The sequence below is a fragment of the Trichosurus vulpecula genome, chromosome 2 (assembly GCF_011100635.1).
Source record: "Trichosurus vulpecula isolate mTriVul1 chromosome 2, mTriVul1.pri, whole genome shotgun sequence".
Lineage (NCBI taxonomy): Eukaryota > Metazoa > Chordata > Mammalia > Diprotodontia > Phalangeridae > Trichosurus > Trichosurus vulpecula.
The window spans coordinates 273,837,807-273,863,109 of record NC_050574.1 but is presented as its reverse complement, the minus strand read 5'-3'; the positions used below and the strand labels follow the sequence as shown (position 1 = coordinate 273,863,109).

The 25,303-nt window shown below is 36.7% G+C and overlaps 1 protein-coding gene across 2 annotated transcripts in view; it reads left to right on the top strand.

Annotated features, from left to right (window-relative positions):
* The window catches only part of EPC2 (enhancer of polycomb homolog 2), a 175,424-nt gene that overhangs the window by 50,538 nt on the left and 99,583 nt on the right, over positions 1 to 25,303 (top strand). The gene's annotated exons all lie outside the window — the stretch shown is intronic.

Here is a 25,303-nt window from a genome sequence, read left to right as displayed (position 1 = left end):
AATTCAGTTTATCAGATCTTTTTTTTCCTCCTCTTCTAAATTAGTTTTTATATGTATACATTGATTAAGACAACCATAAATTTAAAAATGGAATCTGTTCTGTCTGCTTTTAAAATTGAAGTACATTTTGAGTACTGATAGGGCTTGTAAAAGATTAATGTTTATGTGGCATTTAGAACTTGTTGCTGGTTTTATTTGCTATTTCATTTAGACTTTCTTCCACTGCTTTGGGGAGAGAAAGAGACACTTGTAAATATTTTTTAAAGGTTCAGTTTCCATTAAATCTAATGTCAAGGGTGAATTTTAAAAACAATTTTTATGCTGATTCAGGAAAGCCTTGTCTTAAAAACGACTTAAAAACCCTTGGATGTTAGACTTTGTTTCCCAGAGACATCTTTCTTTCAAAAAAAAAATTGAATTTCCTATGATTTGTTGTATTCTCTCATTTTATTGTCATCTGCTTAATTTGTTGGGTTAATTTAATTTACATTAGTCAGGCATATTTAAGCTCTTTAGTTTTGATTAAAGACTCCTGTTTTATTGAAACCTATTTTTTTCAGTATAGTGCAACTGGACAGTATTTCCATTTGTTTTACTATGTTGGTTAAGGCTTTCCTTGAAAAATTTCATCATTTCATTTCTCTGTCAAGATTGGTAATTTAAGGTGTTATTTTTTCCTTTTCTTGAGTTAGAGATATTCAAATTGTTCTTAGGAGTCCAGACCCCAAACCAAAACTCAGAATCCAGCAGAATTTTAAACTGTGCACATTTTTTCTTGAAATATTTTAAAACAAAATATAGTATCTTACTTTGTCACCTGATTGTTGGAGAGACTTTAACTGTGAAGATCTTGTAAGAAAAACATTTCCCTCCTAAATTAAATATTAAAAAAGTATCTGATTTATTAATATTAAGTTAGAAAATTGATATAAAATTGTCATGGTGCTCCTCATCATCCTATACCTGGGGGCAAATGCTGGAGATGCAACAATCATAATATTTTATAAAGAATATTTTTATTCTATAGGTCTTTCTGTAACAAATATATTTTGAGGACTCATTTTGTGTATAGCAGTCCTGAGTGTTAATATAGTACTGAGCTGCAAAGAAGTGACCTGTTCAAGGCCATATAATATTGTTGATGTGTGGATAATGTCTACATTGTATAAGGAAATTCAGCATCGGTAGTCTAAAATACTAAAAGTGAAAGGTTATTTCTCTGTTACCATAAACACAATATTTGTAGTAGACATAACCAACATTCTAAACAAATCTCAAACCAAAGTTTCCAAATTTGAGCCACTTATATTTTAATTAGATAAGAAAAAATGCTACCACATGTTTTTAACAAATAAAATCAAACTACTAAGCCACTCAGGCAGTAAGAATTTTTTATTAAGGCATTATGCTAGTGGTTACAGTTAGGAAAAGAAAAATGAAACAGTACCTATTCTAAAAGATCTTGCATTTTAACAGGAGAGACAATATGCAGTTACATAAATATATTCAAGTCAGATATTGGGGGAGGGAACTGAGGGTGAGGCAGGGTACAAGACCGCATTCAGAAAGTTGGGTTTGAGTTGAGCCTTAAAGGTATTCAAAGAGTTATGAGTGTATATGGGCAGCATTCCAGGAGTTGGGGACAGCTAGTGAAAAGGCATACATATGAGAGAAAGAGTGGTATATGTGAGGAACCTACAGTAAGGCAAGGAAGTCCATTGTACCTTTATGGAAGGAGTCTTATGTAATAAGTTCGAAAAGCGAAGACTATACCTGATTTTGAAGAGCTTTAAGTGGCAAACAGAAGGACCTATAGCTCAATGTGGAGACTCTGGATTTTGCATGTTGAGGTGACGTGGTCAGACTGGTGATTTAGGAAAATCACTGTGGTGGTTGTATGGAGGATGCTCTGGGGAGAGATGAGAGAGTTGAGGCAGGTAAACCAATTGGGAGGCTTTTGTAGTTGTCCAAGGCAGAGATAATGAAGTGCTGAACTAGTATGGAGAGAAGTCATAAGAGAGAAGGGGACATATGTGAGAGATGTGGAAATAGAAATGTCAACTGATTTGATAGATGGGGTGAGGTGAGAGTGGGCAGTTGAGGGTAAACCTGAGTGACTGTGAAAGGATGGTGGTGTCCTCAGAAACAGGGAATTTCCTAAGAGTGCTAGAGTTAGTGGGAAAGAACTTGTATACTGTTTGGAACATGTTGAATTTAAAGTGCTTGTGGTACCTACAGTTAGAAATGTCCAATAGGCAGTGGACATCAGCAGAAAGACTAGGGCCAGAAATGAAGATTTTGGACTTACCTACATAGAGGTAGTAAATGAACCTCTACTAGCTGATGGAGGTCAGGAAGTGAGAGAGTATAGAAAAAAAGAGAAAGAGCACCCAGGTCAGAGCCTTCAGAGTTTGTTATATGTACAGTTAGTGAGCATGATGTGGATGATAATCTAGTGAAGCATCAGTAGGAGAGCCAAGATATTATAGTGCCAGAAAACCTATGGAAGAGAGAGTATCCCAGAGGAGATTGTGGTCAACAGCATCAGATGCTGTAGAAAGGTAAAAAAAGGACATGAAGATTTTAAAGACCATTAAATCTGGCAGTTAAGAGATCATTGTTAATTTGGAAAGAAAACTTCTGTTGATTAATGAAGTTAGAAGCCAAACTGCAGAGCATTTAGAAAAGAGGGAGGGGGAAGGAAGTAGAGGTAATGAGCATAGATAGATTTTAAAGGAGTTTGAGAAAGGGAAGAGAAATTTAAGATTAACAACTCAACATGGGATATGTTTTGATATAAATCACCACCAGTTAATAATAAAATTCTTAAAGTTCAGATTAGACAAACCGCTGTCTAGGAGCTACGCAACTCACTTATAAAGTATGTTTCACCTTTCTGACCCTTGAGATACTTAGGGCATCCTTTTAGAAATTTGGGAGAAATTAACTCACTGGTTTTGTCTTCTAAGACCCTGGGCTACTTATTTCAGCCAGACAGAATTAGTGAATACAAGGAGGAAAACTGGATCCCTTGTTGAGGCTTTACATTTGCAAAATCTGGTTGGCCTTGTATACCTGTAAAATAAATCTATAGGTTATGTGAATTGAAGCCACAGGAAATATCATTTTAACCTAAGAAAGGAGATTGATGGTCTCTGTTACTCCAACTTGAAAAATTGGAAATAAGGATTTCTTATCCATGGACATCGTAATTTTAGATCAGTTTCCAAAGATGGAAACTACCTTTCCACTTGTTTCTTCATCCTTGAAATGGAATGGTATCCTCTCTCGTTTCCATATTTTGCATTAAAGACACTTGTTGATATATTCTAGGAAATTTGTTTCTAAGTTACACATTAATGTATTTCTCATTGCTGAAATCAAGGCCCATTAATTTTGATATTCTCCAAGATTCTGTTCTTGGCCTTCTTTTTACTTCAAAGATTCTCAAACTGGGAGTCTATAAACTTTTAAAATTTTATATATATACTTTGACAAGTATATTTCAATATGATTGAAATGTAAATGTAATTCACTATAATAATAAGATATTTTATTTTATGCATTTTAAAACATTATTCTGAGAAAGGGTTGATAGACTTTACCAGAGTATTAAAAGGATCCATGACTCAAAAAGTTGAGAACTGCTACTCTGCATACTCCCTCTTTGTGATCTCATCCACTTATTCTCTCTCTGCCTCAGTTTCCTATCTGTAAAATGGGGATAGTAACAGTCTCCATCTTGCAGGGATGCTTTGAGGATAAAATGAGATAATATATGTAAAGTTATTTATTACTATAATTATATTCAGTAGGGCAGGGTATTACACATACACACAGAGTCAACAGGTGTGAGAAGTTGAAAATCAGTAAAAGAAAAAAAAATGAATGTAAGGCTATGAGCATGGGTGACTAGGAAAGGTAGCTTCATTAACAGAATTAGAGAGGCCAGAAATAGCACCAGATTTTAGAGGAAAATGAGGTGTTCAATTTTAGAAATGTTGAGTTTAAAACTTCAATGAGACATTTAGATTATTTATGACAGGTAGTTGGAAATCAAGGTCTAGAACTTGGAAGAATATTTAGTGCTAGAAATATAGATGTGGGAGTCATCTGCATAGAAGTGATGGTTGAAGCCATGTAGATGGAAAAAGTAGGCATGTATCTTGGTAGTTAATGTTTTCTCAGTCACTTTTTCAGTATAAATAAGATCTGAATTTTTTTGTGATGATTCTAGCAAGGATCTTCTTTATATATGCTTGGTCTAATTCAGCTGCTCTTCTGGTAGTTATTCACTTTAGTGCCATTTCTGTCTCTTTTCTAAGTACATCTGGGATTATGATGTTAGCCTGTAAGTGTGGTGGCTTTACTGTCTTTGATGGTATTTTCCGTTTCACTTAGTTGAATCTCTTGATAAATTTTCTTTAAACTGATGTTACCCTCTACTCCTCTCTCTTTTTTTATGAGTAGATAATACTTAGAATTTTCCATCAGTCTTTCTCCTGTGGGTGTGTTTCCCAAGGCTCTGTCCTAGGTCCTCTTTTCTTTTCCCTCTCTGCTCTCTTCTGGTGATCAGTCACCTCATCAGCTCACATAGGTTTAACTATCATCTCTATGTAGATGACTTACAGTTCTTTTTATCTATCTCCCAATCTCTTTGAGCCTTAGTCCTATGTTAGCAGCTGTCTTATAGTACATTTTCAACCTAGATGTCCTGGAGGCATCCAGACATGTCCCAAATTGAATTCATAGTCTTTTCCCACAAACTACCTTCCAAAATCCCCTGTTCTGTTGAAAGCACCACCATCCTCCTTGTCTTCTAGGTTCATAACCTCAGTATCATCCTTTCCTCACTACACATTTACAGTTAGCTGACAAATCTTATTAATTACACCTCCACACTATTTCTTGTATCTATCCCCTTCTTTCTATTCACCGTACAGCTAACACTTTAATTAAGGCCTTCATTACATTTCACCTGGCTTTTTAGAATAGCCTTCTAATTGGTTTTCTGGGTTCAAGTCTCTCCCTACTCCAGTTCATTCCTACACATTGCTGTCAAAATGATTTTCCTGAAGCACAGATCTCACCATGCCTCTCCTTTACTCAGTTAAACTCAGTGGCTCCCTATTGTCTCCAGGATCAAATATATACTCCTCATTGTCTCATTGGAAATTACTCCCCTCTAGAACTCTACCATCTATCTAATCATATCAGCTTTTTTTTTTTTAATGTTCCAAATTAGCTTTTTTTCTTTTCCTCACAAATGACACTCACTTCCCATATCAGTGCTTTTGCACTGTTTCTCCCATGGGCCTGGAATGTGCTCCCTCATGCCTCATAGATGCCCTTTTGTCCTTTAGGACATAGCTCAGGCACGATCTTCTTTACTCTCTGTGTGTCTTTATTGGGCTAAAGCTTCTGAGGTATTAGGTTAGGGGTACCTTTCCTATCCAGTACCTGTTACTACTTTTGTAGTAATCATAATTCAACGCATCCTATATATTTTAAAAACTGTTTTACTTCTATCTTAGCATTGTTGATTCATGAGGAAAGCAGTGTCAAACAGAAACAGTGTTGTGAGGTGGGAGTTAAGTATCCCAAAACCTGAAGCCTGGTCCTGCCCTTTTCTTTCCATGATCAGTCTCCATTCGTAAGGCCATTTTAACCTCTTCTCAGTCTGTGTACACATTCTGTCACTCAGGGTGCTGACTGGAGGGTGTGAATTGGTAAAAGGCAAATCTCATGCTTTGTTTCTCTGGAGATGCTATCAAGTGAGGTGCAACCCTTTCTGAGGCATGTTCTAATGAACAAAATTTCCCCAGACCATAGGTTCTTAACCTGTTTTTTTTTTTGTCCTGAGTTCTTTGGCAGTTTTGTGATGCCAATTGGACCTCTTCTCAGAATATTTTTAAATACATAAAATAAAATCATAGGTTTGCAAAGGAAATCAATTATAATGAAATAGTAATCAAAATATTAAAATAACAAGTTCACAAATTTTGGGTTAAGAACTGTACCCCTACACAAAGCACAAAATGAAGCCACTACAGATATATACTTCTAATTGTGGGGCAGGGGAAGAAAGGGAAAATAAGATCTATATGGTGTCTGTGTGCCAGGCACTGTGCTAAGTAAGCTCTCCTCCTCTTCCTCCTCCTCCTCATCTTTAAAAATATTATCTTATTTGGTTCTCACAACAATCCTTAGAGGTAGGTACTGTTATTATCCCTATTTTACAGTTGAGGAAACTGAGGCAAAGAAAAGTTAAGTGATTTGTCCAAGTTCACAAAGCTAATAAGTACCTGAAGCCTGAATTGAACTCAGTTCTCCCAGGCACAGTGCGCTTATTCACTGTTACACTGATCACCATTACATGGGTCTTCAGTGGCTAGACTAAATCCCTCTCTGATATGCCAGTCAGGCCACACCCCCCCCCCACCCCCCCAGTTCTTCTACACCCCACCTCACTTTGTGAGATAACAAAGGAATGAGTATCACTCACCTCCCTTTACTTACCTTCTTTGCACTTTGTTATTCTAGCCCACAAAAAGTTTTGATTGAAATAATGTGGTTCAGGGGATTTAGATTATAAAGTTTTAATTCAGCTCTTCTACTTTATCATCTGATTCTTAAAATTACCATTCCCCTTAGAATCTTTTTCTTTTGATGATGTATCTTGTTGTTCTTTTTAAAAACATTTCTTAGATCAGTCTGATTCTTTTTTTTCTAAGCAATAACCTAGGTACATGGAAGAATTGATTTTATTACATAGTCTTTTCTTGATGATTGGACTTGCCTTTCTCGTGTTTCTGTTTGGGATCTCATACAACCTTTTTTTTTTTTCAAGTTTGTTTTTGGGAGGGCAAGAATGCCACAAATTCCTTCTTTCTGTTGAATAACTTTTTTTTTATTGATAATTTGTATTGTTTACAGGATTATGTTATTTGAATTCGTACCCTCATCTTCGCTTTTCGGAGTGTACTATTTCTTTCTCTTTTAAGACTTCTTGTGAATGTAATATGATCCTATATAATTTGAGCTACTTTTCCTTTATATTTGAAAGTTTCTCTTATTTATCACAAAATTTATTATTTATTGTTAAAATTGTAAAATTTCAATTTTACAGGCTTTGTAGTTTGATGGTGATTTTTTGTCTGGTAGTAATCTAGGAATTCTCTGAATCTCTGCTTTGTTGTCTGTATTTAGAAGTTGTGGAAAGATTCTTTTATTATTCTTGCATTAAATTCTCAGCAATTTTTGATTTGCCATGTTCTTTTGGAAGACATGATTTTCAAGTTCTTTTCACATGCTTTCTTTAAGATTAGTCTCTTTTTCTTGTATAGAGATCATCTTATGTTTTTTTAATGTTAATATTTTGTTTCTTTTCTGCCTGATTTTCCTCCACTGTGTTCTAGATCTGTTGTACTTTCTGTTATACTTTTTTTTAGATCACATATTTATTTGAGAGGTATTGAATATTATTAAATTTTTCCTACTTGATATTGTGTTTTCTAAATACTGGAATGAATATTCTAATTTCATTAGTAATTTCTTCTTTTAAGAATTTTTCTTTTGTAACATTCTTGAGCTTCTTACTGTTATTTAACCATCTGTGGTGAGGTCCCAGTTTTTCATCAGGTAATAAGGGTTCATTTTCCTTTCTCTGCTATTTGTGCTTTGCTTTCCCCTTGAAGTTTCATTTCTTTTTTTAATGTTCGTTCTCTCTCTCTCTCTCTCCCTCCCCCCCGCCCCCCCCCCCTTCCTTTTTAGTTAAGTTTTTATTGACAGGTTTTCACTCTGGATCTTTTACTCTTTTAGCTTTTCTCTTGTATTTTCCTATCACTAGCCTTGGGGGATTTTCCTCACTCTTTGGCTCCTCCCTCATCTCTATGTACAGATTGAGGGAAATTGCACCCTACTCTTTCCTGCCCCCCTCCCTCCCAAACATTTAGGCCTACTTGCAAAATAGCCTCTTCACACAGAGAGATATGAAGGTCTCAGTCATGAGTAACCTGGAGAGGAATGGGAAAGAAGATTTGCTTCAGATGTTTTTCTTATTCCTTTCCTCAGTCCTGACTCATTTTTCCTTTTTAGACGTGAGCGCTTTATGTGGCTTCCACCTAGCTTGAGTTTTTTGCTCTTTTCCTTTTATCTGGCTGGGCAGACTCCATCTGTTACTCCTTGTAGGATCAGAAGGAGTTTTGGGCCATACCACCCCTGTATGATCCCTATAGCAGGACTCTGAGTCACTCGGTTGTAAGATTGTTTGCACTTGCTACTGTGGGTGCACACAGTTGGTAAAGGGGTGAAATTGTTGAATGGGAGCTCTGAGTATTAAATTTCTACCTTATTAATCATGCCATTTTACCTTGTATGTAGTTTCTATCTTTCTATCTTTTGAATTCAGCTGTAATACTCTGTATCTGGTGGCTGATTAATTGGAGTGGGGTGGAGAGGGTTGAAGAGTTTTGAAGAAAACAGCTACTCCATTTTTTCTGGTCATGTGCTTATCTCTGATTGGCTTTTAAATACTATAAAAATACTATAATAATACAAATTTCTCATTGTTTCCCATCATACAACCTGTCTTCCAGACCAGCTGGCTTGCTTGATGCTCTCTGTCTCCTGTCTCCCTCCCTGCCATTGAACAGGATATCTGTCCCTCCATGCTTGGAAATGCTCTCTTTATCTTCATCTCTGCCTCTTCGAATGCCCAGCTTTCGTCAAAGCCCAGCCCAAAATACTAACTCCGTTATAATGGAAGACTCTCTACCTTTCTCACAGAATTGTTTTGAAATTGGCACTTGGTAAACCTCTTTATAAATAGCCATTAATATGGTTGTACCCTTGTACTCATTGGATTTGCTGCCACCTGAACTTTTAACCACCTGTTTTGTTTTTGTTTTTCTGTAAGATGAAAGAGCATGTATTATGGATAGAGCTTTGGGTTTTGAGTATGGAAGACCTGGGTTCAAATCTTACCTTCATTATTTATTAGTTGTGTGACCACAATCAATTCCTGTAACTTCCCTTAGTCTCAATGTCCTCATCTGCAAAGTGAGAGTAATACTGGTAATTTCTACTCCACAGGTTTGAGGCTTAAATGAGATAATATTTGTAAGGCACTTTGCCTTAAATTAGTATTATTATCTTGTTCTTGGAATGTCTACTTTGCCTTACCTCTGCCTATTGAAATACCATCCAGAATTCAAGACATAAGTAAATTCCTTACTTTGCCGGTAGTTTATATATGTTTTTTTAAAATTGTGAACTTAGACACCAAAAATATTTCCATATATAAAGCAGAACACAAAAAGGATTTTGTATGAAACCATGAATCTTCAGTTTGCTTTTTTTAGAAAAAGTATATAATTAATTTAATAGTTTTAAAACTGTTCTGCTCTTACGTGTTTCCTTCTGAACTTCCTTCTCTTTTGTGCATTTAAAAAAATTCAGTGGCCCTCCTTTTTTGAGCATTACTCTTACTAGTCATCCTTCTCAATTAAAAAGGGAGGGGAAAAAACTCCTTGTAACAAATGAACATAGTCACAAAACAAAACTACATGGTGGCCATGCCCAAAAAAGAATATCTCTTTCTGCACCTTGAGTCCTCCACTTCTCTATCAGCCGACGGATTAAATGGTTTATTATAACTCCTTTGTTGACATGGTTGGCCATTATATTGATTAGAGTTCTTAAGCCTTTCAAAGTTCTTTTTCTAGGATGTTGTAATGTTTTTTTCTTTTGGTCCTGCTCACTTCACTGTGCATTAGTTCATACTATCTAGGATTCTCTGAAACCATCTTTTACATTATTTTATAGTCTCATTACATTCATATATTACAATTTGTTCAGCTTGTTCCCCATTAGATTCTAATCATTCCCAACCCCACTGGCCCATCAAGACCAAGAGGTTTGTTTTGCTTTTGACAGTTTTCTCCTTAATATTGTTCTTTCTCTTAACTTCTCCTTTCCTATTTTCTTGTTGAGTTTGATGTGTTTTTATACCAGACTCTCTGTCAGTTTCAGATAAGATCATTTGATACCTATTCCTCCCCTTCCTTTTTCTCATGTGCCTCAGTTACAAAAAATAGCAAGTTCTACCCTCTTATTTCTCATTTTTATATTAGTGTATTACTTTTACCTTATCTCCTTTTTCCCTTCCCAGTTCTTTATAACAGAACTAATCCACCCCCCAAGTCCTCATCTCTTCATAGTCAGCTCCCTCAAAACCCTTTGAAGCTTTTAGGATTCTGAAGGGACACTTGTTTTCTTCTTCCTTATTAGAGTTTTAGTACTACATAATCATACAACTCCTTCCAGTTTTTCAATAAATTAACTGTACTAGACTTCTCTTGACTTGTGTTCATATTTTCAAACTCCGACTCAGCTCAGGTCTTTTATTTTATTTTATTTTTTTAATTAGAAGTGCTTGACAGTTCTCTGTTTCTGTAAAGCTTTATTTTCCTTCATCAGCTTTACATGGAAAGTTCTTCTTGATTATAAAAACCTCTCTCACATTTTGAAATACTGTATTTCAAGATATCTGTTTTAGTAGAAGCTGCCAAGTTTTGTACTTTTAACTTTGGTTCTTTGGTATTTGACTTCTAGATGTTTTCAATATTTTTTTTTCTTTGACAGGGGAGCTCTGCATTTTGGCTATGATATTCATAGACTTTTTCTTCTGAGGAAAAGAAAATTGATGGGTCCTTTGTATCTTTACTTTGCCCTCCAATTCTAACATATCTGAGCAGTTTTTGTTAATGATTTTTAAAAATAAAGTGTCCATGCTTTTTTATTTTCAAAAATCCTGGTTTTCCGGTAGTCTTGTGATTCTTAAATTACTTTTCCTTGACCTGTTTTCCAGGTTACTTGTTTTTTTTTTATATCAGATATCTAAATTTTCTTTTGTTTTTATCAACCTTTTGATTTTGTTATACTATTTCTTGCTCTTCAGTAACTGATTTTTATTTGGTCTTTTCTAGTTTTTAGGGAGTCTGTTAACTTGGGTGGGGTTTACCATTTTCTCTTATAACGTATTCACTTTCTAGTTATTTCCTACAGTGATTTCATTTCATGTTTTATCCCTTGCTTCGTTTCATTTAGGTACTTATGTAATTATGGAAAACCAATTTTTTACTTTGAATTACTTTTTGCAGTTGTTAATGGAATTTATTCTAGGCAGGATTTTGGGGCATCTCAAGATTTACAATAGTTTTTTATGCTAGTCGATATCTTTTTTGGTTTACTCATCTCTCTAGCTTTTGTTCTTGAATTGAGGCTCTTTGCTATACAGTAGCTGCCCTTTGCTGCTTTTTGAGATGTTTGGTTTTGCCCTGCATCATCTGGGTTCATCTGCTGACTTCCACTTCCCAGGATAAGACACTGGATTGTTGAGATTTAAAATGCTGGATCTTCCCGGCCTTTTAAAGCATCTTAGGATCGAGTGCTAAGAATCTTGGGAACTCTTGCTTTCTTGCGGCTTGTCTTAGTCTGAGAGCTGCTGGGTGGCTGGGAGGTAGATTTAGAGGCTGCTTATTATAGTATAGGTGAAAGATAATGAGGACCTGAATTAGGATGGAAGACATGGGTTTGGGAAGCAGAGGACCCCTACATAAGGAAGTGGAATTGATAGTATTTGGCAACTGAGATACAGGGCAGAAACAGAACTTTGAGCTTTTATGCCTAGGTGACTGTTGGGATGTTTGTGCCAACAACAGAGTCAGGGAAGTAATGAAGATGAGCAGGCTTGGGAGGAAGATGACTACAGTTTTGGACATACTGAATTTGAGGTTCCATTAGGATATCTAGATGCTTGTTGGATAACCTTATCTGAGCATGTTTGGAAAATGTAAGATGGGCAGTCAGAAGAAATCAGGACAGGAGATAAAAAAGCTTTGTAAGTTATCTACCTTGACTCCAAGGTCAACACTAAGTTACCTAGCTGGTTTTGGTAGCAAATTATTGGAAACAGAATAGGTGTCCTTTGATTCAGAAATGACTAAACAAATTGTGTTATGTTTATTTAAGGAAGTATTACTGCTGTAAGAAATAACATACAGAGAAGAATTAGAAGGCTTTTCTGAATTAAACAGTTCCAGGAAAATAGTATATGGGATGAAATACAATAGTAGAAACAGAATGAACAGTAATATAAACACAGTAATTATAAAGACCAAGCTTGGCCTTGGAGAATATGTGAGGAAATGTGCCACTCTTCTTTTCCTTGAAGAAGTGGGAGACTGGGTGTGGAATATTATGTAATGTCAAGTTCAATTATGTATTAATTGATTTTGTGGATCTGTTTTTTTCTTTTTCTATCTTAAAAGCTTTGGGTGCCTTGGCAGGATAATAGGGGAGGGATATATTCTAAAATGAATATGTGAAGACCAGACATCAGTAATGGCAGCATTGCTGGAACAAACAGGATGTGGTTCCCTCCCTGCTTCCTCCCCCACCTCACTCCTCAATGATACATGTTCATGAGTGATTAAGGTATTTTTTTTTACCTTAGATCTAGGAATATTACCATTTTTAGTAAGTTGTTAGATGACTAAGACAATATAGCAGTTATTTCTTATGGTGATGGGCGTGGGATGAGAGTGGGGAGAGTGGGGATTCAGATACCTTATCTTTGATTACAGAATCATCACTAAGGTTACTTAATCATCAAATTGGCAATTATTCTCACTTGAGTATCTGGAACTTGAGGGGCTTTTGTGTTAATAGGTATTAGAGTGTTATTGATAAGTGAGATGACTGATAGAATGGCCAAAGTTCACACGTCTTTTCCATTTTGTGTGTGTCCTTCATGCAGGAAGCATATGAATTCTTTGTTTTGAGCTGTTCTTCCCCCCCCCCCCCCCCCCCCCCCCCCGGCTCCCCTTTCCCCCAGCCATGGAGGTCTACCAGGAAGGAGGCAGGGAAACCACATTCTCCCTTCCTTTCCAAAGCCCTCCCCTCCACGTTGTTAGTAGTCTTTTTTTTCTATCCTTAACTGCACATAAGAAGCTCCATATTTAGTTTCTTTACCTCTATTCAAGCAACTTACTTAATTAAGAACTGCCTGAAGGCTCCTAGGAAAATGAAAGTGATCACAGTTCCAATCAAGGCAGAAATCTGTTTTAATTATCATAGAGAACAGAAATGTAAATAGGAATTCAGTTCATGAATCTGCTGATATCTTATTCAGAGCTTAGAGTTAAATCTTTAACTGGAATAGCTATGTTAGAGATAGCTGTGTTAACATGCTCTTTCTGGGAATTGTTCAGGTTTGCTTCATTTTATACAACATATGTATTTCAGAAAAGATTGTGTACTTCGTTTTTAAAAACAAAATTACATTTTACCAGGGGAGCTTTTTTTAGGGAGTAGACTTGTGGGGCTATTTTGTACCATTCTGTGTGTGTGTGTGTGTGTGTGTGTGAGAGAGAGAGAGAGAGAGAGAGAGAGAGGGTCACAGGCAAAATTCGCAAACATTCCGGGTGATGGGGGATTGTTATGTGTGAAGAATAGTAAGAAGGCCAACTTGGCTATTTCATAGAGTGAGAATGGAAGCAATAAACAAACAGAAACTCCCAAATTAATATTACCTATGTTGTATTGTATTTTTATTTATTTTGTTAAAACATTTCTCAGTTATATTTTGAATTTTAATGGCCAGACTGCAAGTTTGACACCCCTGCTTTAGATGACTGGACTCTTCAGGTTTAGAATAGGCTCAATAGTATATCCTCAAGTTGTAAAAAGAATTTAGGGTCATTGTATAAGTTTTTTTTCTCCCTAAGTAATGAATTCCTTTATTCTAGCAAACTGATTATCTATAACAGAAATATCAAACACCCTGCTGGCATGTAACCTAAAACACTCCAGAGTGTGGCCAGAACCACACTAAAGTGTAATAGAGAAATATTTAACAAAATAAATATAAAAACAACAAAACACAGAACATATTACATTTTAAAAACTAAGTATATAGTTGCCGATATCCTTGTTTATGGATTAGTGGTCCTTTGCTTTTGTTTATTTCAGTGTGTGTGCTCATTTCTCTATTTTCTTACACTTTTAAAAAGTGTTTGAATAACTATACTTGCCAAAGGAAGTTAAAAAACAAATCAATCTTTTATTTCTACATCACCTACATTTCACAATTAATCCTCTTCTCAGAGCTATTTCTTAATACTTCAGCAAAACTGACCAATTCTTTGAGAAAAGCTGGCATTATCTTCTCATATCTCTTCTTCTGGACCAAGCTTATTCTTTATAATATCACTGCATTGTTTATTTGTTGTTTTGTTGTTATTCTTTCCATTTACATTGTTGTAGTTGTATATTGTTTTCTTGCTTGTGTTTATTTCACTTTGCATTAGTTTTTGTATATATTTTCCCATGTTTCTATGAGATGGATTATATTCATTATATATTATTGTAACAACAATGTTACTTGCAGCTGTAAGGGCGTAAGACCAGTAACACTAGCATACAGGAAGGCTGCTAGCACAAATTCTTTGATCTTCTTTTCTAAAGGAAAGCAACTTTAAAGGGGTCAATAACCTTACTTTAATTGGTATTAATATATATTATATTAATATAATAATATACATTATTATATTATTAATACAATATTATATAATATATTATTAATAATATATTAATGTAATATATTAATTAATATATATTTATATATATCTCATTCACTTGGTTCAAGGGAAAAGTCAGCACCCTGAATTTCAGAGAAAATACAAACAGGAATTACAAGCAGAAATTATATAAACAGAGCAAATACGAACAGCAAAGACCAACAGACAGGGCTTCCAATTGTCTGACCAAAAGTAATATATACATAGCTACCAGAGAGAGAAGCACCAACATCTGCGTTTTTCAAAGGCGGGGCAGGGTGGGGGTACTCCTTAACAGCTACCCAGAGCCTCATCTGGCTACATTACAGGAACACACTTCCCATGAGTGAACCTCAAAGCAAAATGCTGACCTCAGAGTATATATATACTTCTTCAGGGTCAGAGGGCATCACAACCCTTGAGACCCAGGCTCATGTGACTCAAACTCATGTGACTTAAACAGGTCACATGGGCCTATTAATGGATGGGAAAGATCTTCCCATTAAGCAAAAATACATTAATAGTATGCTTGTAGAGCAATAATATTTCATTACATTTATGTATCACAGTTTGATTAGTCATTTCCTAAGTAATGATGATCTTTGCAGTTCTTTGCTATCACAAAAAGGGATGCCATAGTTTGCTCTTTATGGAGCCTTTGACCCCTTGGTTTATATGGCTAGCAGAATCTCTGAGTCTGAGGACATGGACATTTTAAATACTTTTTCACAATTCAAATTACTTTCTAGAATGATTGGACCTATCAACAGCTCTACCAACTGTGAATCTTTCCATACCCATTTAGCATCAACTGATCTCATCTTTTCCAGTTTACTGTGTGTGAAGTGAAACTTCAGAGTTGTTTCAATTTGAATTTCTGTTATTATTGGTGGTTGTGGTCATTCTTTTCATATGGTTAATAGTTTCTAGTTTTTTTGGTCACTGTGTGCTTATATCCTTTGATAACTTAACTCTTGGGAATTGCTTTGGGTCATATGTATTATACATTTCTTTGCTATCAGACCCTTAATAGAGATATTTCATGCAAAGATTTTTTTCTGGTTAACCACTTCCTTTATTTATCCTACTACCATTAATTTTGTTCATGCAGGAGCTTTTCAATTTTATGTAACCAAAATTATCTGTTTCATCTTTTGTAAATGCCTCTAACCCTTGCTTTGTCACCTAACCATAGTCATTAGAGGTTCCTGGTTTGATTCTTTCAATTTTTTTATGATATAAGCTTTACTATTCAAGGCATTTTTCCATTTCAAGTTTATTGTGGTGTATAGTATAAGATATTGTTAAAAACCTAATTTCTGCCAGACTGCTTTCCAGTTTTTCTAGTAAGTCTTGTCAAATAGAAAATTCTTGGTGGAGCCAAGATGGCATCTGGAAAGCAGCAACTTGCTTAAGCTCTCCCCAGGTCCCTCCAAACACATATAAAAATGGCTCTGAACAAATTCTAGAGCTGCAGAACCCGTGAAATAGCAGAGGGAAGCAGGGCTCCAGCCCAGGACAACCTGGATGGTCGCTGGGAAGGGTCTATTGCACGGAGCTAGGAGTGGAGCAGAGCCCATCCTGGGCCGCGCCAGGAACAACCAGACTGGGAGCTGGACGGAAGAGGCCCTAGCGCCCTGAATCAGTGAGCTGTGGCAGTTACCAGACTTCTTAACCCATAAACACCAAAGACAACAGAGCAGGTTAGTGGGAAAAATGGCTGGGATAGAATGAAAGGAGTTCGCAGTTCGGCCACTGCCCTGGGGGTTGGCGGAGGTGGTGCAGCTCTGAGGTTGCTTCCAGAGCTACAGCTGCAGTTGCTTCCAACCCCAGGCCCACCTGGTGGGAGGAATTAAGCAGCAGATTAGAGCAGGGGTACAAAGCCTGCTTTGCCCTGCCTGGATCTGGACTGCAATCCTGGTTGGCAGTTCTTGGGGGAGGAAGAGTGCTGGTGTGGCAGAGCTTGCTGTAGCTACTTGTGTAGAAGTAGCTCTGAAAACAGCGCAGCCCCTCAAGTTTGGGACAAAGTACTCTCTACTCTACAAGTAGTCGTACCCCGACAAAAAGCTCAAGGGTCAAGTAGTTGGCTGGGAACATGAACAGGCAGCGAAAACAGTTTGGCAGTTCCCAGCCAACTTACTTGACCCTTGAGTTTTTCGTGGGGGTATCACCGCTTGTAGAGCAAAGAGTACTTTGTTCCAAGCTTGATGGGATGCACTGTTGTTTTCAGAGCTATTTCTATACAGCCAGCTCTGCCACACCAGCGCTCCTCCTTCCCCAAGAACTGCCAACCCAGACCTGAAGAATATCTTAAGCAGGCTCTGCATTCCTACTCTTATCTGCCACTTAATTCCTCCCACCATGTGGGCCTGGGGGGCCTTGTTCCGCCAGGCTCCTGGTCTGGTCGGTCCTGCCACCACCCATGCTGAGCTCCGCTCCCAGCTCTGTGGGCATAGATCTCACCCAGTGACCATCCAGGTTGTCCTGGGCTGGAACCCTGCCTCCCTCTGCTATTTTGTGGGTTCTGCAGTCCTAAAATTTGTTTAGAGCCATTTTTTATAGTTTTTTGGAGGGACCTGGCTGGGAACTCACTCAAGTCCCTGCTTTCCTGCCGCCATCTTGGCTGGTTTTTCTCATTTAAAAAAAATTGTTTATTCAGTTCATTAACCCTTTTTTTAAAAAAAGTTTTTTTTGTTAATGTGTGTTCTTAGGGATATAATTTTTTATTCTGAACACTGCTTTCTCTGCATCCCAGAAATTTTGGTATGTGGTCTTATCATTGTCATTGTCTTTTCTATAGTAATTGTTTCTATAATTTTTTTAACCTATTGATTCTTCAGAATGTTGTCATTAAGTCTTCATTGAGGACTGCATTTTTTCCTTGTGCCCTGTGTAATATTTTCATTACTTTGCATTATGGTTTATAAAATATGTGTTTACTATTTGTTTTTTCATATTCATAATTTCTCTACATTCAAATATATGGTCTGTTTTTTTTTGTGAAGCTGCCATGTGGTCCTTAGAAATATGTATATTCTTTAATGTTACCATTCAGAAGATGATGTAAGTTTTTCTGCTTTAAATTCTCCGACAAATTATTCACTTCTGTCTTTATCTGTTAGATTTGTCCAGTTCTGAGAGAGGAATATTAAAGTCGCCTACTGTTTTTGTGTTATTATTATTGTTTTACTCTTATTGTGTGGCCAAAACATCAAATGTGACATCATTCTATGAGAAAAATCAAATGAAATACAATTTCAATTGAAAAATCTTCAGTAAAAGCACAGAAAAATCTTTTGTGAAAGCGTAGGCAGACAAATCAACAGAGAGGATCCTAAAACTAGAAAGAACTATGAGTACTTAACATTGAGTTCTCTTCACAAATATTACAAGATAAAGGAAAGTGAACCAATCAGCGTTCATGGAAAAACAGATTTCTGTGAACTCCCAAGAGAGCATGGAAGAACAAGAAATTCCACAGTGGTTCAAAATGGAAATAATATATATAAAAGAATATGTTAGGAAATGAATGTAAGGTCAGAATTCAGAGTTCTCAGTGTAGAATGTTAAACACAAACATATACACACCCACTTCCTCAATTAGCACATTAAAATTCATGCTGGAGCATCACTTTAAAGAAATAAAAGTGATATTATCAGATTTGGAACACAAAAAATATGAAAGTATATTAAAATCTTTTAGAAAAACAAAAAGGAGCATTAAAAGAGCACATGAATTCTTTGTAATACAAAGTAATTCACCTTGAAGACAGGATGAATAGATACAATTTAAAGATCATAGGTGCCCTAGACAAATAAGATTAATTTTTTAAAAACCTGAAAACTTCAATGCAAGGGATAATACAAGAAAATTGCATAGGGCTTCTGAATATAGGTATTTGGCAGAATCTCCAAAATACCTCCAGAAAAATAAACAACACATCAGTCTCCAAGACAAATAATAGTTAAATTTATCAGCTTCAGTGACAACAAATTTTGCTGCTGTCCGGGAGAAAAACTTTGAAATATAAAGAAAAGTAAATTTGAATCACGCAAGTTTAATCGACAACCATGGCAAATTGTATAAAAAATTTTTTTTAATGTATCCTCCCCCACCCCCCATCCCCCCAAGGAGCGCATGCAACAACACCGAAGAACATATCCTGTTAATCCTCATTATTGAGGAAAAAAATTGGTATTCAACAGTGGAGAGACATTGGAGGTATTCCTGCAATATATTTGCACGTAAATCCTCCAAGTAACTGAGTGAGTAATGAAATCAATCATACTGTGTTTAGGCATTATTAAAAAAAGACACTGTGTTCTGTAGGGTTAATAAAAGAGAGATTATTAAAGTATAAAAGAGGATAAAAGTGTATGAAGATCACAACGGAATTTAAAGAAACAAGTGAAAGTGGAAGAGCAGAGTTGAAACACTAAAGATTTAAACTTGATGATTCTCCTACAGGTGAATCAGTGTATCTTGTGGGACAGACTAGCGTAGTGGGAGGATGTGTAAATGGGGAGAGAAAGATGAGGGCCATAGGGAATGGGTGATATACTCCTACCAAGCCCATGGGTGAACAGTGAAAGTATGGTTATTCCTGTGCCCTTCAAGCCAAAAGATGTCTGTTGGACATAGGGAGAGTGTTTGTGGGGAGGTCCTCACTCTGGCAGGAGCAGATGGGGTCCTGCGAAAGAACATTGACATGGGGCAAGAAGTATTTGCATGTGGTGGGAGATGGAAACCTCATGATAAGTTTTATTTGGAGGAGTTGAGACAACACTTTTTCAGGGAGAGTATTATGCCTCCATTGGCAACATCCTGGCCTAGGAGGACGACTATGTAAAATTCCTGGTACCCTGATTTACACGGTGGGAGTGGAACCAAAAATGAGGAGACATGACCTTGAAAAGGAAAATGATAATGGAGAGGACAGTGAGTAAAACTGGTCTTGTCACTTTGGACACAGGATAGTTTCTGAACATCATTACTTCTCTCAGGAATTGATACTTCTAAGCAGAACAAGGACATGATGAGGCAAGATTTATAAAACCAAAAATATAGGAATTACTAGAAGGAGTTGAAACTTAATACTTCAGAAGCTTTTCCTCCATGAGATATAGAGATTAAAGAAAGAACAAATAAGTAGCTAACCCATGAATCAGAGGGCACTTTACATCGTGGGGTATTAGGAAAACACTTCTAAGAGGTGGTAACAGAGGTGAGCCTTGAAGAAAGCAAGGGATTCTGAGAGGTGGAGGTAAGAAGGAAGAACAGTAGGGGTATGGGAAGGGAGTGATATTGTCAGATCTGTGCTTGAAAAAAGAATGTTAGCAGCTATGTGGAGTATTGATAATAGAAGAGAGACAGGAAGCTTTTGAGAGTTGATGAAAGCCTGAATTAGGTCAGTGACTATGGGCAGAGGGAATGGGAAAGATGTGGAGGTATTATGAATGAAATTTGGAATTCATTGATAATAGGGGATATATGGAAAAGTCGAGGAAGATTGCACTCTGGACAGAAATAATAAAAGTAAGAAGGAATGATGTATTTAGCAGTAAATGTAACATATTCTTTTGGGGACATACTGAATTTGAGATATGGAGCCATTCAGGTGGAGGTATCCTGTAGGTAGGTGGTGATGGAGGACTGTGGAACTCATTAGAAAGGAGAGGAGGGTGAAAGAGACAAGATGAGAGATCAGGAAATAGTACTGTTTGAATAAACACTTCAAGGACAGCGCATATAGTAGGCATTTAATTACTTGTCAGTTTATTGATTACCTTAACCTTGGCTCGCACCTAGCTCCCACAGTACTTAATAAATGTTGAATTATTACAACAAGGGATTTTTCAAATTATTTTGTTGAACTAGAATTTTTTTTTTCATTTAGATGCTTTATTGTGTAATTTACTTCCTTCATGTTTGGTTTAAAAAATCATATAGTTAATATACTTCTGGGTTATATTAATCCTTGCCTTACAAGGATTCCAGTCTTACATCTCCAACTGCATATTTTATATCTTGATCTGGATATCCAGTAGACATCTTAAATTCACTATGTCTAAAACTGAACTCATCTTTCTTGCCAAACCATTTTCTCCCTTCAAACTCCCCTATTACTGTTGAGGGTATACGTCCTTCCATTCTCCTGGGATTGAAACCCAAGTGTCATCTTTGACTTCTCTTTCTTTCTCAGTCACAATAATAAATCTGTTGCTCTGAGGCCTGTTGATTTTTAGCTTTATAACATCTCTTGCATTAGCCCCTTCTTTTCTTTGACATTGTTGCCACCCTGGTGTTTGTTCTCATCACTTTACACCTGGAATGTTGCTAATTGGTTGGCTGGCCACAAGTCTCTTCTACCTTCTAGTCTCTCCTCAGCTGTCCAAAATGATTTTCTTAAAGGGCAAATCTGATCATGTCACCCCTCAACTCAGGAAATTCCAGTGGCTCCCTGCCACCTCCATGATCAAATATTAAATCCTCTGTTTGGCTTTTTAAACCCTTAATAGCCTCTTTCCCCTCCTTGCCTGTAACCTTTTTTAGTTTCTTACACTTTACACCCTACCAGTGATCCAGAGACACTGGGCCTCCTTGCTGTTCCTCACAGGAGACACTCTTACCTCCTGATTCCAGGCACTTTAACTAGATGTTCTGCTTTCTGTAATGTTCTCTCTTCTCATCTCTACTTCCTGGTTTCCTTGGGTTCCTTCAAGTCCCATCTAAAATCTCATCTTCTACAAGAAGTCTTTCTTTCCTGATTTCTCTTAATTCTAGTACCTTCTGTCAGTAACAGTCTCCAACTTATCCTTTATATAGCTTTTTTTGTATGTGGTTGCTTGCATGTAATCTCTCCCATTAGACTGTGAGATCCTTAAGACCAGGGACTATCTTTTTGCCTTTCTTTGTATCCCCAGTGCTCAGCACAGTGCTTGGAACTTAGTAGTTGCTTAATAAGTGTTTGTTGACTGACTTTGGCTAGTTTTTGAACTATTAATTTTGAGATTTTTACATCATTTAATAAAGAAATGAAATTGTTCTGTAATTTGGGTGAACCAGTGGCAAATTAATTAGACTCTGAACCTCTTAGTCCATTTCCTTCATTATCCTAGTTTATTTCCTAGAAAGTGCTTTTTAGAAAAAAATGCTTTAAGCAAAAAATTGTAGTGGGGTCTCAGCTTGTTTGTGAGAGATCAGATAAAATGATTGGATAGTATCACATTTAGATTTTAAATTCAATTTGATAAGCATTTGTTTAGTGTCTGCTATATGCCACACACTATGCTAGATACTGAGGATGCAAAGACAAAAAGTGGAAGAGTCCTTGCCTCAAGGAGCTTACATTTTATAGGGTTCCTTTTTTCAGTTGGGGGAGAGGGGAGGTGGGGCTTGTGCATATTTGATCTAGGGAAAGGAGTGTAATGATTAACTGTTGTAACCTTAGATCATGCCAAGGGACACACATATGATTAGATTTGCATTACTTCAGAATTACAAAGGAATAACCATATACCTTGTCCCCTGTACTGGCTGCTGTGAAATGCTCTGGAAGTTTTGCAACTTCAACCCAGAGGAGGAATGGAAAGTGAAGATAGTGATAAAATTGAAGTAGAATGAATATCTTCTGGGTGGTAGAAAATGGTGATAGAAAAATGAATTCGTATTGTTAGCCACATACCCCCAGCAAGTGACAGGCAGTCAGATGCTGTTAACTGTCTCTTTTCCTTCCCTATTCAGAATAAATAAAGCTAGTTCAACTTTGCAGTAAGTGTTTCCTAATGAGAATTAAGTTTTAGTGAAACTAAAGCATTTAAAACTAGAAATTGCTATATTCTTACTTGGATAACTTTTTCCAACTGTGAAACTTCTACATCATCAATGCAATTGATTTGCAATTTTGTTATTATTTCCAAACAGAAAAAAATATTTTCATGGAATAGGTAGGACAATTAAATTTTTGTCTTGGAAAGAAGTATGAGAAGGCATAGGGAGACTGATTTCAGCCAAGTCTAAGAAAGAACAGTGTGACCATTAGATATACTTGTGGAATAGGTTACTGTTTATGATAGTGATTACCTGATCACTGAAAATGTTAAAACACAAGTTGATTGTCAGAAAGAAACGTTACAAAGGCAGGTAAATTGGGCAGCTAGGTGACAGAGTGCCGGGATTGGAGTCAGGAGGACTCAGGTTCAAATGTGGCCTCATTTACTTTATTGCCTCTGACCCTGGGCAAGTCACTTAACCCTGTTTGCCTCAGTTTCCTCATCTGTAAAATGAACTGGAGAAAACTGGCAAACTGGCAAACTGCCATACTACCTTTGCCAAGAAAACCCTAAATGGGGTTATGAAGAGTTGGACGTAACTGAAACAACTAAACAACAACAACAGATTGGGCTGGGACAAGGAAGATCTATTTTCTAAGCTGAGTGAACTTTTGACATATCTAGACTTCTGTTGGTTTGTTTCCTCCTCTCTAAAATGAAAGGTTAGAAGGATGATTATTTAAATAGGGTGTTCAGGTTTAAAAGGGCTTTCCCCAGAATAACTCATTAAGGTCAATGTGAATAGGTGAAATATTACCATCTCCAGTTTACAGAAAATAGGAACAGAGAGGTTAAATCACTTGCCTCTAGTGACAGAGTTATTAAAGTCTGTTAGAACTTAGTTAATTAGAGAGCTAGGATTTAATTCAATTTAATTCAGTAAACATTTAGGCGCCTAGGATATCAGAGGCAGCCTGGTGAGAGTCAGGAACACCTGTTTAAAATCCTTACTGGTTGAATGACCACTGACAAATAATTTAGCCTGAGTCTCTAGTACTCTCATCTGTAATATAGGGATAATAACTGCCTACTTCCCTCCTTTATGCCATATCTTCAGAAATATATGACTTTAAGAAATTATGAGTGGGTCATGTAGTTAGTAAGAATGGGAGGTAGCCCTTGAACAGCTTTTGTGCTCCATGGGTGTGAATCCTGACTCACACCACTTACTCAGAGATACTCAGTAAATCATTTAATCTCTCTGAGCCTTTGTTTCTTCATGTGTATAATAGGGATAATAGCACTTTATAGGGTGGTTGTTGCCCCTGGTTACAGAATTAGTAAGTGTTAGAGAGCTAGGATAGTTCTAGCATATGTGAAGTTCATAGTAAAGGGTAAAGTGATATGTAAATGGGAACCGTCTACCCAGTATGAAGAGAACTCAGGAAAGTGCTTTCCCAGCATATTGGGTCAGCTTCTTGTGGTAAATTTATGAGATGACATGGAAGTGAATCATACAAGACAGATAGGTTACCTTCTGCATCTTAGGGGGGAATACCTGCATGGATTAGATAATAGATGAAGTGGAATATCTATTGGGTTATTTTTACACTAAAATACAGTATGAATGGAAATTGCTTTGAAAACTTTAAAATATGTTTCAACCAATTACTTCTACTATTACTACATCATTGTTAACAACAGTGACATTGGCACTTGAGATAACAAAAACAAAAGTCTCTGACCTTAACGGAGCTTGTTTTCTTGTTGGCATACATGCTGTGTTTTCTCCCAGTAGAGCACAAGGAAATTTGAAGAGCGAGACTAATAACTGGGGCTAGAAGGCAGAGAAGGAAGACAATATATGAGAAATAATACCTGAGCTAAGTTTGGAAGGAAAATGAAGATTCTGAGAAGTGGAGAAGAGAAAGGACATTCTAGCTATGGAGGCAAGAGGTGGAATGGAAAACAGGAGGAACAGCTAGTTTAGTTGGAAAATAGTATGTGTTAAGTTATGTGAAATAAGGCTTTAAAAGGTAGGCCTTTGGTAGGATTGTTCAGGGCCATGATTGCCAAGCTACAGAAATTAGATTTTATCTTTGTAAGGAACCAGTTAAGATTTTTGATCAGGAGATTGACATAGAATTTGTACTCTGGTCTCCTGACTTCATGTCCAGTGTTCTTTCCACTGCACTGTATTACTATCTCTAAGGTCCCTTCGAATTATTTAACATTCTCAGTCTATAAATAGAGAATGGATTCCATCAGTGGTTAAGAGGTTAAACTTAAAACCATAGTACTGTTTCAAACTTTTTCCTTTCTGCTCAAGCCCCCTACCTGCACCCAGTGACACTTAAAGCAGATAATCTAGCATCCTACTTCACTTAAAAAAAAAAATCATTCAGTAGGAGCTCCTTCCCCTCCCTGCTGCCACATCTTAAAATGTGGATATTTCAGCCCAATTTCTTCTTATTCTTGCTAAGGCTAATCTCTCTCTGTGTTCATCCTTAATCCCTTCTCCCTCATCTCCTTCCAGAATTGAATTCTACCAGTCATCCCTTTTCTCTCACACATCTGCAGTTTCACTATCTGTATTTGGCAATGGCCTGAAAACATACTCAAGTATCCTTAAATCCTAAAAACACTTTCTTTTGACCATTCTATGACCATTGAGATACTGTCCCATTTTTTCCTCTACATTTCTTGTAAAAGCAATTCAAATTTGATACTGTCACTTCATATTCTTTCCATATCTATTTACTCCTCAACCTCTTACAATTAGATATTCATCCTCATCAGTCTACTGAAGCCATTTTCTTCAAACATCAGCATGATATGTGTGTGTGTGTGTGCGCGCGCGCGCGCGTGTATGTGTGTGTGTGTATGTATGTATTTGTATATAATTTTTT